Here is a 13669-nt window from a genome sequence, read left to right on the forward strand (position 1 = left end):
AGTTTGGAGTCAGGTGGAGGTATTGGATCTTCCAGGTTTCTAGGGAAGAAGCCACTACAGCAATGCACAATGGTGGAAGTCCAGCAGCCCATGCGGGTGAGCACACGTGTAGAACGGAGCGAGGCAATGACTGAAGGCAAGTGAGCCAAGAACATTTCCACCCTTCGTTGCTGTGACAGCCTTGACTGAATCCTAGCAGGACAAAGGCTAATTATATTTTCCATAATTTTCCATAGTACTGAGGGTGTTACTTGCAGAGCAGCTTGGCTTCCCCTTTGCACACAGGCAGTTTGCCACCACCAGGAGAGAAGGGGCATCCAGGAGCAATTGCTGTCGCACTGCAGGAGAGCAGGCACCCGTGGAGAAGTGGCATTTCGGTTCAACACCTTTACACTTCAGCGGCACATCTAAGATGATTCCACAAACAAGAGACAAAGCAGTCTGGCAACAATCCTGCTAAGAAGCTCATGCTATGTGTCCTTTACACTTTTTTTCCTGTGGTAGGTCTTAAGCACTTTGCCTAAAGGGCTGTCTCATGTTAACAGCCATTCTCCTCCCGACCCTACTCTGGCAGCCTGCACCACCTTCCCTTTCCTACCAGGGTGGCTCGGAGCAGGCTGCAGTACATCTCCACCCGAGTGCCACCCAAGCTGCCCCCTCCAGCCGTATGACACTGTGCAAGAATAGAGAAGGGGGAAAGCGCATACATCTCTGTTCTGAATTGCCAAGATCTTCAGTTGTGTCTCAACTACGAAGTAAGGCTGAATGCTGACAGTTCAAGAGTTTTGCCTGTTTAGGCACAACAACTGGGCCCTTAACCCCTGTACAGGCTGCAGTACAATTTAAGAACAGAAATGTCGTAGTCCTGCTGTCATACCATTTAGAATCAATAGCTGCAAATCCAACTATTTCAATTTTTTCTCCTGGCCTGCAAAGGGATGATACTCCGGGTACATGAAATACTGTAGGTTACCATTAATTTCTAAACCAACACTGGATTTTTTTGTGAAATCACAGTTATGAAACAAAAATAAAAATGAAGATGCAAAGTGTTTTGGCCCATGCATGTTTTAAATTTCTAAAGTAATGTGTTGGCATTAAAAACAAAATACATTTTGGGACAGTTAGCTACAGTTGGAAGGAAACATAAAATGTCACAGTTACCACAGTCATTTTAACTCAGCCACGTTGTGCACATATAGTTCCCATCACCATGAATGTGTGCAACAAAGGGAGACTTCATTTCATTTCCAGCAGGCTGGGTGCCTAGCTTGGCCTGCTGCAGCTGAACCGTTGAAGCATCAAGGCCTCTGGAGCAGTCCTGGATAGACTGCTACTTTCTCATTAGGGCATACAAAGACAGAAACATTGCACATCAGCAACTGTTTTAAAGATGCAGTTGCTAATGGTGATCTAAGGCAGCAGAGGAATCCGTGGCACAGCTTGGACCTGCATTTTAGGCTCCTGAGCTCTCTGTATGGCCAGATTACTGTTTGGTACAAATTGGACTAAAGTGTGCACCATCAAAGATCTTTTTATTGTTTTTTTTTCATTTCATCAGTTCTTAGCATTTCAATTCACAATATTTATGTTGTAATATTATTTGAAGCTTTGATAGTTTAATAAAAACATAAATTAATCACTGCCTTTTTCTATTTATCAGGCTGTTACCACAAATAAAATCCTAGCTGAACAAATAATCTCTCACACATTAAACTAAACATAACAGAAGCAGAAGGAAGTACTTTGGTACTTGTGTGCAAGCTCTATTTTTACTGGAGCTAGTGATGTTTATAATGAGTAGATCTTCTTTAGAAAGCCCTAAAAAACATCCAAAGGATTGCTCAGAGTCATTTCAAATGGTCTAAAATTACAAAGACTCTACAGAAGCAAGCAGCACTAGAAGCCCACTCTTAAAAAAAAAATAAATCTAAAGGTTCCCAACAAATCTAATAGAAATGAGACCTTCTTGTTGACCTGGAGTTTCGCAGATTTTTCCTCTTGCTCCCATTGTGCAATGCTTTCTTTGGGGGAAAAAAGAGTGATGGTGGGAGGGAAAGAGAGAGGGAGGAAAAAAGCCTTGATGAAAAGATTGCCAATATTTCTTGGAACTGGTACTTGTGCATGCACATTGAAGTGACTTTGTCCTACGAATGACAAGATCACTTTGAAAAGGTTTGTTATTCACTAAATGACAATACTCAGACAAATAACAGCACCGCTATATTGTTTTATGTTAGAAGAGCTCTCCATGATCTGAATTCTCTTTCTGGGATAGAAGAGCTCTCCATGATCTGAATTCTCTTTCTGGGATTGATTTTGTCTTCTAATCTATGTATTATTGTATGAGAGCATGTAGGAATGTCTGACTTTACGTATCATTTCTGTAGCTAATGAGAAATTAACTGGAAACTGGCTGCCTTGGAGGACCAGATTAGATAGATTTCTTTTGCTGCTGCCAGTGGCTTAAATTCAACCTGGGAGTTGGGGACTGATCCAAATGCCATTGAATAGCCACCCGCTCTGAATCTGGAGAAGGCATCATGTTTTAGGTTCAAAGCAAGCACAGTTCCAGTCCAGCTTCCCCTGTATCCAGAAGCCAGGTACACACTCGGTGAGGATGTTCACATAAAATATTGGTTTAGGACCACTTCTGCTAATGATTGAAAGTGATGACTATCTTCCAAGAGTAATCACATCTGTCTATGAAGTGAACTGATTTCATTCTAGGTCCTAATGGGCAGATACCAAAATGATAAAAGAGGACACTGAAATGCCCTCTCAGGACTGTGGGCAATTCTCACCTGGTGAAACAGAGACTGAAAGGACAAGATGGCATGAAGTAGTTCAAAATGTTGTTGCACCAGTTCAAACAGTAGGTTAAATATCTTCCTTCCCAAGGCTTCAAGTGCATCTTCTCATCACTTTAAATCCGTTTTGTAAGATAGTGACTGGGTGATAATGAATGCTATCCATTTACTGCTCTTGCTGAATATGTTGGTTAATTGTGCGCAGTACTTTGAAGATAAAGCACTGTGTTGTTAATAAACACAGTCTAATGATTCTCTCATGTTTTTTTAGCACTCCTCTTACTTTGTCCGAGGTGTAAATACCTCACTGCAGCTACGGGCGGCCAGGCTGGCCAGCTGCGTGGGCCACATGCTGATTTCAGCTGAAGGCTTTCACATCAATTGTTCCATGCCTGTTCCCCTCCATTGCCAACACATCGTGCTGTCTCCTGCTGTTGTTTCCTTGCTTGCTTGTTCAGGGCCAGGATAAGGGAATTTCAACGATTTCTGGTGAAAAGGGCCCTTCCTTTACAGCAGGCTGTCATTTCCCTCTGCCTAACACAGAAAGAAGGCAGCCAACAGGAGCACAACTGCTTTCATTGGCTGCTAACAGCCTTTGAGTGGAACAAAATGAGGAAAAGAGAAGAAACAATAATTTCCTCTTCACTCTCCTCACCCTGCCTCAAAGTAACATTAGGGGGGCAATTTTCTTGGAGGAAGAAAGAACCTTCCTTTTCCTGGCCACAGGAGTGTGACAGAAGAGGCTGCTGAAATCAGCTTTTAGCGTAGGTCGGTTATGTTTTTCACATGTAAAAAGACCTTTCACTCTAGTTTTCTGTCTCAGACTTCTGCAGCACACGTTTTTGAAAGACAATGAATATTGCTTTCACGTGTAATTGCAGGCATGTGCCAGTTTAAAGGGATTCATAACCCAGCAAAGCACCATGTGAAAACAAAGAAACAATGTGAAAACTTAGCTGCTAACATGAACTGTCAGTGACAATTAAACCTTCTGTAAGGCACCCATGCCAGCCTCACCTGAGTTAAGAGAGCTGCTCCATTAGCTGATAGAAACACCGAGCTCGTGGGAACTGACCCTGCCAGCACTTACACACGCGCTTCGTCTTAAACCTATAAAAATACTCCCATTTGGGCTGTCAATATGCACAGAGTTAACAACGTGCTGCAAATACTGGTGAGATCAAGACCTGAGTCCACTCCTCTACCAGCCACCCCAGGAGACCAAACCTGCGTACGTTCTCAGTGGGTCGTGTATCTCGAACATTCAGAGAGAAACAAGATTTTGGTTGTAAGCTGTTGCTGTTGTGAATAACACCCAAAGCAATTAAAAATGAAGGAAAACCTCTCCTTCATTCTGTGTAATGCATGCAACAGTCACTTTCCTGCTTACAGGGATATTTCACACAGAAAGAAGGATAATGAAGTGATCAGAATCAGTCAGCTCTGTAGCTGATGCTATGGCTTTTTTTCATGTCTAAAACTGACAGCAACCATTTGAACCCTTTCCCACGCCTGAAACATACCTGAATCTCTCTCCTGTTTCGATCCCGTGATGAGGATCATGTCCTCAACCTCACTGAGATCACATTTTTCCTTCCACACTGATTTGGCTTCTTCTACCTCTATACCTAGTTTTACAAAATTTCTAGGACTTTAATGTATATGAAACCTGAAATTAGGTCATGGTTCCAAATTTATTATTGGGGAACAGATAAAAATCCCAAACATCACTGCATAAGCCTTATTTCCTTAGGAAAACATGGTAAAAATAAGAATGTATGTCAAACCACAAAAACTGCTAAAAGATTCAGGAGCAGATGCAGTACCTGAAGTTATTTTTCTTTCTACCCTTCCTTACCAAACTACATTTAAATGTGCCTTATAGCAATACTCGTCATAAGCCTGTAATACAGCGCTGCGATCCACGGTGGTAACCATTTTGAATATGATGCTATTAACAAACAGAAGTTGTCTTTCTGGTGAAATTCCATCAAATTATTCCATTCTGAGGTGAAAAATGTTTTTGCCCTCTCCATCTGCTACAGTTTTGGAGATTTATTGAATAAAGAAGACAAAAGTTCTAAACACTGAGCAAATCTATTTTAAGAAGTATATTTATCACAAATCTAATGTGTTGGGTGACTAATAACATACATGTGTGCACTGCGCTTGCCAGAAAATATCAACGTTTCCAAATAGTTACCACATTTACAATTAAAATAATGTATTTGCCAAATGGTTGGTTGTTTATTTTATTCAAATGGCGATTTCTCTTCTGGTCAAAGTGCAGAACGAAATTTCCTGAGTATCAGAAGTAAAACATTAGGGGGAGATTCTAATGTCCGATAGAGCCTCATTCAGCTCTCAGCCGTACAATATTGCTGAGATAATATCAGGCTTGTCATTGTTGTAGGAGGCCGAACAGCATCCTAACAAGGAAAACTGGAATGAAGCTTTAAAATTTGCCTCTTACGAGTCCCCTGCTTGTCAGTCGCAATTCTCCAGCCATTTCTCATGTTGCATGATTTCTGGCTTCTGCTGACCTGCCTGCTGTCTCCGTCCTTCTGTAAGTGATGGAGCCTGGAGAGGCGGATGGCAGCAGGAGTTCACATGCACAGCGCTCTTACGCCCCATGATAGCTGGTATGCAGAAAGCTTAATATGTGAATGTTCCTACTGCATTATTGCCTTCTGCTCTGGGACTGCCCTGGGCAGGGGGGGTGTGCATGTGGAATCTTACAGAAAAACAGATGATCAAACAAGGATTAAAACTGCATTGCCTTTTTGTAACATTCTCATTCTTAAGCCTCCCACCTACTTCAAGCACAGACAGCTGCAACTTCAGAGGAATGTAGGAGCTGAAGCTCAGGTACTGTTAAAAACACAGATTTCAGGAGAGAGAACACAAATGAAGCACCTGGTGATTGCTTCCCGCGACTTCTTTTCCCCTCTAACAGCAAGAAGGGATGCTGAGGCTGACCCAGTGGTCTGGTGCCTCCATGTCCCACTCCCTCACCCCATTCCAATCCATGTGCCGCTGCTGGCACCATCCTGACCTTGTGGTGAACCAGCTGTGGGAGCACTGTTGTCAGCCATTCTGGAAGCAGAAAAAACTATATCACTTTTTCTTGTTGTTTTCTGATGGTTGGCTCCCAAAAGAGGCTCATTATGGGATCAGATATATACCGGAGCTGGACCAAGAGATGCTGGGGTATTACATGGCCAGAAGCAGGGAAGGGGATGGGGACCATCAATCATGGAAAGAGAACGTTAGACCAGCTTAGCCATAATATGAAACTCCTCCTGAAGAAATTAATTATCAAGGACATGCTGGGAGGGGAAGGACAGTGTAACAGAGGGACAAGGTGTTCATTAATCATCATTTGCTACTCTCAGTGTTCATGCGCTCAGTTCCATGTAGCACCATGCTGACAGTACTGCTTGGGAGAGGCGCCAAAGGTAGCAACAGCGTAGTTGGAGTGAAGATTTTGGAGATGGGCATTGCTGGCTACAAGCTGCAGTTGCTGCTCTAGGATGTCTCTAAACGAACGTGACTTCAGACTCAACCCCTCTGCCCAGGCTTCAGGCTGCTGGATGTGAGATGGCTGCCCCCACCTCGCTGGGTTAGAGTTGCACTGACAGGGTACTTCAGCTCGGGCACTGGGCAGCTAAGCAGGACTTGGCTTAATTCCCTCATGTAAACGGAGTGTAGCTCTGTCTGGTTAGACATCTACATGTGTGTTTGGTTATTTTAGTGAAGTTTATCCTCCCGGACACTTATTTTGCTAGTTAATTTAAGTTATATTTTATTACTTTTACATACTTTTCCACCTCAGTTGGGAAAAAAAAGGAGGCTAAATGCGAAACAAAACAATTCCAGTGAGACTAAATAACATCTTCAGGGTACTATAACATTGGCATTCATCATTTAATCATAGTAGGCTTTACCTTCACTAGAAGCATTGCCATATTTAAAGAAGCAAAACCATCTACTGCAAGGCTCCGCTTTTCTCTCACCAGCATGCCTCAATTTTCCTCCATTTCAGTGCCTCATTTCTCCATAGCCCTTTTAGCTCAGACATCCAAGTTTCATAAAACAGCAGTACAACTTGCAGAGCACCTGAGGTGATCTTTCCACTATATTCACTGCTGGTAAGGGCTCAGCTGAGGGATCATGGCCAGTGTTAAAAAATGCATTTCAAGGATGAAGCTGCCCACTTCTTACACAAGTCCAGAAAATAATCAGAGACCTAGAAAACTCAGCTTACATGAGAAGAATGAGGGAGGAGGAATGTAAAGAAATGAAGGCTGAGAGGAGGTATAATCACAGTCTTCAAATACATAAAGGGGTTTTGTGAAGAGGCAGGAACAACCTACCTGTTTTCAGCATCCTTGTTAGCATGAGGAGCAAAGTATTTCATCTGCAGCAAGGAAGATTCAGATGGGATATTAGCATTACAATAACAGTTAAGCAGTAAATAGATGGCCTGCAAAATGCTCAGACCTCACTGGAGATTTTTAATAGACAGGGACAAACACATTAAAATTTACCTATAGGTGTAGATGATAGCGGTCCCAGTCAGGGTTACGTACTGGATACCTCAGAGGTCCTTCCCAGCCCTCTGGGTCTGTGAACCCCCATGCACGAGACTGCACAATAGATGTGGTCCCAGCAGAAAGACCACGCGGCGCAGAGGGACATTGGTGAGGTACATCCCCACCCAAGGGTGCCCCTTTGTGCGACAAGCCTTGGGAGGAGGCACCACCCTGGCTGTGGCTGGGTATTGCAACACTTTCTCCTTTTTAAGAGAAACCTGAAGTGAAATGCATTTATGCTGTAAAAGTTTTCTTGAAGGGAAGAAACATTCAGAACTATCTAAAAGATGATAAAATTCCTGATTTGCCTGAGCCACCGTGCAAGACAGTTCCATAGTTGATTTGATGTGACTGAATTTTGTTCAGCTCTCAGAAATTTTATACCAGACTTTGTGTTCTGCCTTGTCCCAGAGGAGCGCGGTTTCTGCAAGAATTATTAGAGTTAAATACAGCTACAGCCTCAACTATTAATCGCTTCGTAAGTGAAGATCCAGGCTTTCTTACACTGCATCCAGGGAAGGAATATGAGCACAGACTTGACGCATATATATATATATATACATATATATATATATATATATACATAAACCAGAGCCATTGGAAAACCGAGCATCTGAGTTTTGTACTTCTGGAAATGTACACAAACTCTCACAATTCACTTCAGCGTGCCTGAGTTCCAGTTAGCTGACATGCCTGTGATAAGCATGGGGGTTATTACGTCCTGAGTCATTGTCCAGAAGAAAATAACTTAATCTTCTAATAAACTAAAACATGAAAAGAAAGGCATTTTTGAGTCTGATGCGAAGATGACATTGAGATTTTGCAATAGCCTGATGAACAAGGGCTGTTTACTGCAGACAAAAGACAGCGACTGCATTTTGGCCAGTTTTTTGTAGCATCTCTCTCTGAGGACAAACACCGCTTTATTCTGGCCAGAGGCCAAGCGAACCAACTGCCTTCATCAAGAGCATTTCTTTAGGTACTCTGACACAGTGGCAAAGGCGCTCAAAATGTGATTAATGGCAATGGGAGATCGTGACAAAGGTTAACGCCTTTTCAGCTGTATGCCACTGTTCTTAAAGCAGAGATTTGGATGTGTGCTGACCAGCCAGGTCACCTACTCACGCAGGGCACTACTCATATGGCAGATTGAGATTGCGCTGGAGTTTTGATAGGCAAAAGTAACAGAGATGGGCAGGGTAATCAAAACTCTATTAGTCCATCTTCGTGCTGTTATCTAACCAAAATCACTTGAGTTGGATGGCCCAGGCCTCAATATAAACTTCATGATTTATGTATGCTAAAAGCTGCTTTTGAAAACACTCCTCCTTTTACCATCTCCCATGAGCATCAAAATGTCCAATGTGTCTAGCAGGGTGCCGCGTATTTATTTTTCACGTTGCTCGTGAGGAAAAGCTGCTTTAGTAAACCCACATGGGGTGGCAAGCAGTGTTAAGTAACTGAAGTTTCCTGTTGATTACCCTATTCCATCTCCTCCCTGTGGCAGAAGCAGATAAGACGTGATTTTTCTACCAATTTCATTGACATGAAAATAACCACTTTTAAAATCAGGGCTAATGAGCTAGAAATGCACAACAAAAAGATTGCTCCAAACGTGTAAATACGGACACTGAAATGCAGCTATTTGACATGCCGAGCCACAACAATGACACATGATTTATTGATTAGTTGCCATCACATGACGGAAGCTCAGCTAGTCATTTAAAATACCCATATTATCTTGGAAAACTTCCTGTGAATAAAAAGGTAAAACACAGCCTCTGCCTAAGTAGTCAATACTTTATTTTTCTATCATCTTAACCGATGTGTCATTGATGAATTTTGATTGATCTAAGTCTTTTAAAATGATAAATGCTTCTCTAACTCTGTTGTACCATATTAAACTCCTACTATTTTAGCTGTATGTTTTACTATAGTCCAGATAGATACACTTGAATAGTATAAACACAAAATTTCTGCAGTGTATGTTTGGAAAATATTAATTATACTCTATCTGAGGTTACTGATGTAAAAAGATGCATTATTTCCAGCAAAAAATAGTTAAATCTAATTTTCCACTCCTGAACAGCACACCGTAATCATGCACTCTTACTTGTAATTGTCTTCCTACAGCCCAGCTCTCCGTAATAAAACTAGATCAAATATTAGTAGATAATGAGATTCTATTATTTTTTCTACAATATAGATATATTTATCACAACATGCATGGCAGTTAACTAATTCCAATAGCCAGTTCTCCAACGAGTGGCAGCATTAGCAATAATATCGAGCGTAAGTGTATTGGCTGTGGTTAAAATGAATGGTTACTTCGTGATAGCAGAGCAGTGGCTTTGGCACTAAGCTAGGCAGCTGCCTTAATTAAAGTTGGAAATGCTGGTTTGTCTGGTTTATATATGGGATGTGTTTGTGAAGGGTCTACTTAAACAAAAAAGGAGGAGAAAAAAAGGGCAGGGCCAAATACTAGTCAACATCTTATATTCATTTTCAGTTTACCTACATTTTGAAACAAGACTAAGCTTTCTGCTGATATTTCTTATCTTTCGATTTTTTTTTTTAAATTATATTCCTCAGAAAATTGAAGGTGGCATTAAAAAATACAAGCATTGCCTGTATGAACCTCTTCATTACCCAAGGATCTCTTAACCGGGCTCACACACAATCAGGTACAACCAGGGCAATGTCAGAATGTCAAGTCCTGGCTGCGAGGGCTGCTACTTGCAATAGTTGTACATATGCATATAGACATTGTACACATCCATATAAGGTTTTCTGCTGATTCCACATGGAAATTGTATCCAGGGCCTGCTGGTTTTCTATCTCATACCTTTGTGCAGCAATTTATATCTGTAGCAAAGTATACACAAAATGTCTGCTAAATTAAACAAAAGCAAAATTCTGACTGCGTAACATTTTGCACAGGGGTAAACAAATGTACCAAGTGATGGTTGGTTAGAAAATACCAAAACCCACCTGCTCCATGTGGTTCAAATATTTTTTCAGCATCAAAGGAGAAAAAAAAAGGAAATCCTACAATCGACCTAAGGTTATTTTACCCTTAAACATTTTTTTTCTGGATTGTTGGAAAATGGGCACTGAGAAATCCATCAACTGCAAAAAAACCCAATATACACAAATTGATCTGCCATGTGAGTATGGTGCAAAGGGCATGAAAGTCAGGATGCGCACAGTGACATTTCATAAATCTAATAATAACACCTTAGATTTATCTGGCACTTTTCATCCAGAAAAAGGAGATCCCAGGGTGATTTATGGACTGTGAAAATATAAATATGTACATTTGGGTCGTTTCAGGCACTAGCGGAAGACTATGCGGTGCCCTATCAGAACCGAAGACATCACACTGTCCTGCACTCAGACGGAGAATGAAAAAGTCTTGTCAAGCCCTTGTCTACATCTTAACCAAGAGACGAAAACCATTCAGGTAATGTCCTACTTCTTGTGCTCTTTGTATTCCCTTTATTGATATAAATTTCTTGCAAAGGATGGCGGTAGCAGTGGTGCTAGGGCAGACTGAATCTCGACTACAGCTGCTGCCCCGTACAGCAGACGCCTTGCTGCTTATACGAGGAGGAATCCTTTCCCCCTCCCCACCTTCCGAAGAGAGCTGAGATGCGGGAGATCCTCAAGCAGGATGTAATGAGGTTGCTCGGGCACGTGGGCATGTAGACAATCAAAGTTTTCTGCACACAGAAAGTGTAATTTTAATCATTTTAAAGGATTTGAGGTTCTTTTTCAGCTGTTTGGGTTGCTCTCAGGTTATCTCCATGACCACAGGGTGACAACCTTCCTTCCTAAAGGCTGATAATCAATCATCTGGCTGTTTATCTGCCCATCAGCCCCCTATAAAAATGTCAGAGCACATTGGCTAGCTGCAAACAAATGAATAAAAGAGGTAGAAGCCTCAAAGATAATTAAGTTCCCAGGGGTTTGTGAGCATCAGCGACTAGAGACTCAAATTAGTTTTCCAACAGAGAGAGATGCAGGAGGAACTCTGCTGTTCAGGGCTGTGCTTGGCAGCAGCCCGTCGCCCCGGCAGTGCAGGCAGCCACGCTGTGCAGGCAGCACGCGTGCTGCTCCGGACCAGCAACAGCGGCTGCCGCCTCTCGCCGCCGAGAAGAGATGTCACATCAGACATGAAAGAGAAACGGGAGACAAGGTTATAGCAATGAGTGAGTCAGAGATGAAGCCACAGGAAACCTGGTTTCATTAGTTCTGTTCCTCGTGGAACAAGGTGTTTTTAATAATGACAGCTGGAAATTTGGCTCTTTTTTACAGGCCTTGAAGGTCTCGGCGGTAGGAATGATAGTGTGTATTGCCGCGCCTTAGATAAAATTGAGAATTGACAGTGCTGGGAAGGGAAGCAGGAGAGAGGCACAGACATTGCATCCAGTGTAAAAGATAATAACAGGCAGAGAAAAAACCAGAAGGACGTGCGTAACAACAAATGGGTGATAACAAGGTGAGGAGAGAAAGAGGGAGTGTAGAGGGAGGAAATAAATAGGAAATTGAAATCTGGACTAGAGTCCTATTCACATGCAGTCCCATTACCTGTGTCCTTACACTGGAGAGGTAGGGAGCACGGCTTTCCCCCCTGAGCTGCACGCCGTCTGTGCATATGTAAGGGCATGCCGGCAGTGAAGATCCCCGAGAGTCTGGGAAGCTGTTAATCACTCAGACCTTTACTTATTGCTCTTTCCTAAGCATTTCTGCATTTAGAATTTGATTTGAGCTCTTTTTTTTTTCTTTTGTGGTGGGTGGTGATAAGGGAGGGGAATAATCCTTCAGCTGCAAATAGCAGGTTTTGATGCGCAGCTGTTTATCTGGGTCCACTGGGCAGATATCTCCCCGTATCACATATTTCTCTGCGGGGGAGAAGGACGATGTGCTGGCTCCAAGACAAGGAAGGGCTGATGGGAGGCAGAATACTATCTTGTGAACACTTTGCACCTTCGCAAGCGGGCCAAGTGCTGAATTCTGCACAGAATTCAGTAATGAAAACGCTGCGGCACACATTTGTGCCCCAGCTGGCAGGAGCACGGGCTGATACGTCATGCTGCTGCTTTAGCACATCCACATGTGCCTGGCAGAACAGCAACTTATGGAGGCTCAGCAGAGAAGACAGCTGTCCTGGAATGGGATGCTGTGTGGCCACCTCACGCTCTAGTTCAGCTTCGTAATCCCTGTCACGCTCCGGAAGGTCAAATGCACGGCAGGTAATTGTTACAGACTGGATGAGGATTCAGCATGGCTTCACTTCACCAGCTCCTCTTTTGAATTAAATAAACTGTCACCATTGCTCCGGCTTTGTGCGTGTCCACGGGCAGGTTTCTAAAAAAAAACAAACCAAAGGCTGTTATGAGGCCAGAGCAACAGGAGCCGGAGGAAACTGTTCCAGCCAGAGGGAACTGTGCGGCATGCCGGGAGGGGGCTAAGGCTTAAATTTAGCCTGGGGACAGCCACCATGAGACAGCAGGAGCATGGCAAGTACAGCCCTGGCCAGTGGCCATCAGATGGAGCAGGTGTGGGCCCACTACCGGGGCTCCCTCCCTCAGCGGGGTGAGCAGATCACTAGGTTTGGAGCAGGCAGGGTAGGGTGACAAGGGACAGAGCCCCCAGCAAAAGCCCCTGGGGCAGAGCACACTGGGAGGCAGGGATTCACAGGCCAGGGCACAAGGAGAGCTGCCTGGCCGGTAATTCCAGGGCATTCTGCCAAAAGTTTGGGCACAACCTGGCCAGAAGCCCAGAAGTTGAAAAAGCAGCCTGGAAAGTGAGGTCTTACCAAGCCCATTAGCAGCCTGTGAGTTTCTCCGTCCTGGATCCCTCCCAGGGCTTGCAGGACGCGACTAACCCGATTTTCCTAGGGAAGTCCCATCTCCCTCCTCTTCAGATTCCCCTTCTCTCTTCCAGCAAGCACAGAGGTCCAGAGGGGGGATCCCGATCTCCTGAGACGCTGCACAATTACACCAGAGCACTTCTTTCTCATCTTCCAGTGACTCAGCCCAGTCAGGTGAAGAGCAGGAAGGAGGCAAACAAACAAGGCCGAGGGCCTTCTGCTGGAGGCGAGCGGAAAAACTGGGCCAGACTGGTGAGACCCAGCCAGCACAGAGCCTTCCTCCCGAGCGCAACCCCAGAGGGAAAACCCCACAAAACACCATGTTTCCAGTGGTCCCAACCTGCCGTTAAGACTGAGGCAGCATTTTGCACGGCCAAGGTCTGAAAGCC

The sequence above is a fragment of the Platalea leucorodia genome, assembly GCF_965183815.1.
Source record: "Platalea leucorodia genome assembly, chromosome: 4".
Taxonomy (NCBI): Eukaryota; Metazoa; Chordata; class Aves; order Pelecaniformes; family Threskiornithidae; genus Platalea; species Platalea leucorodia.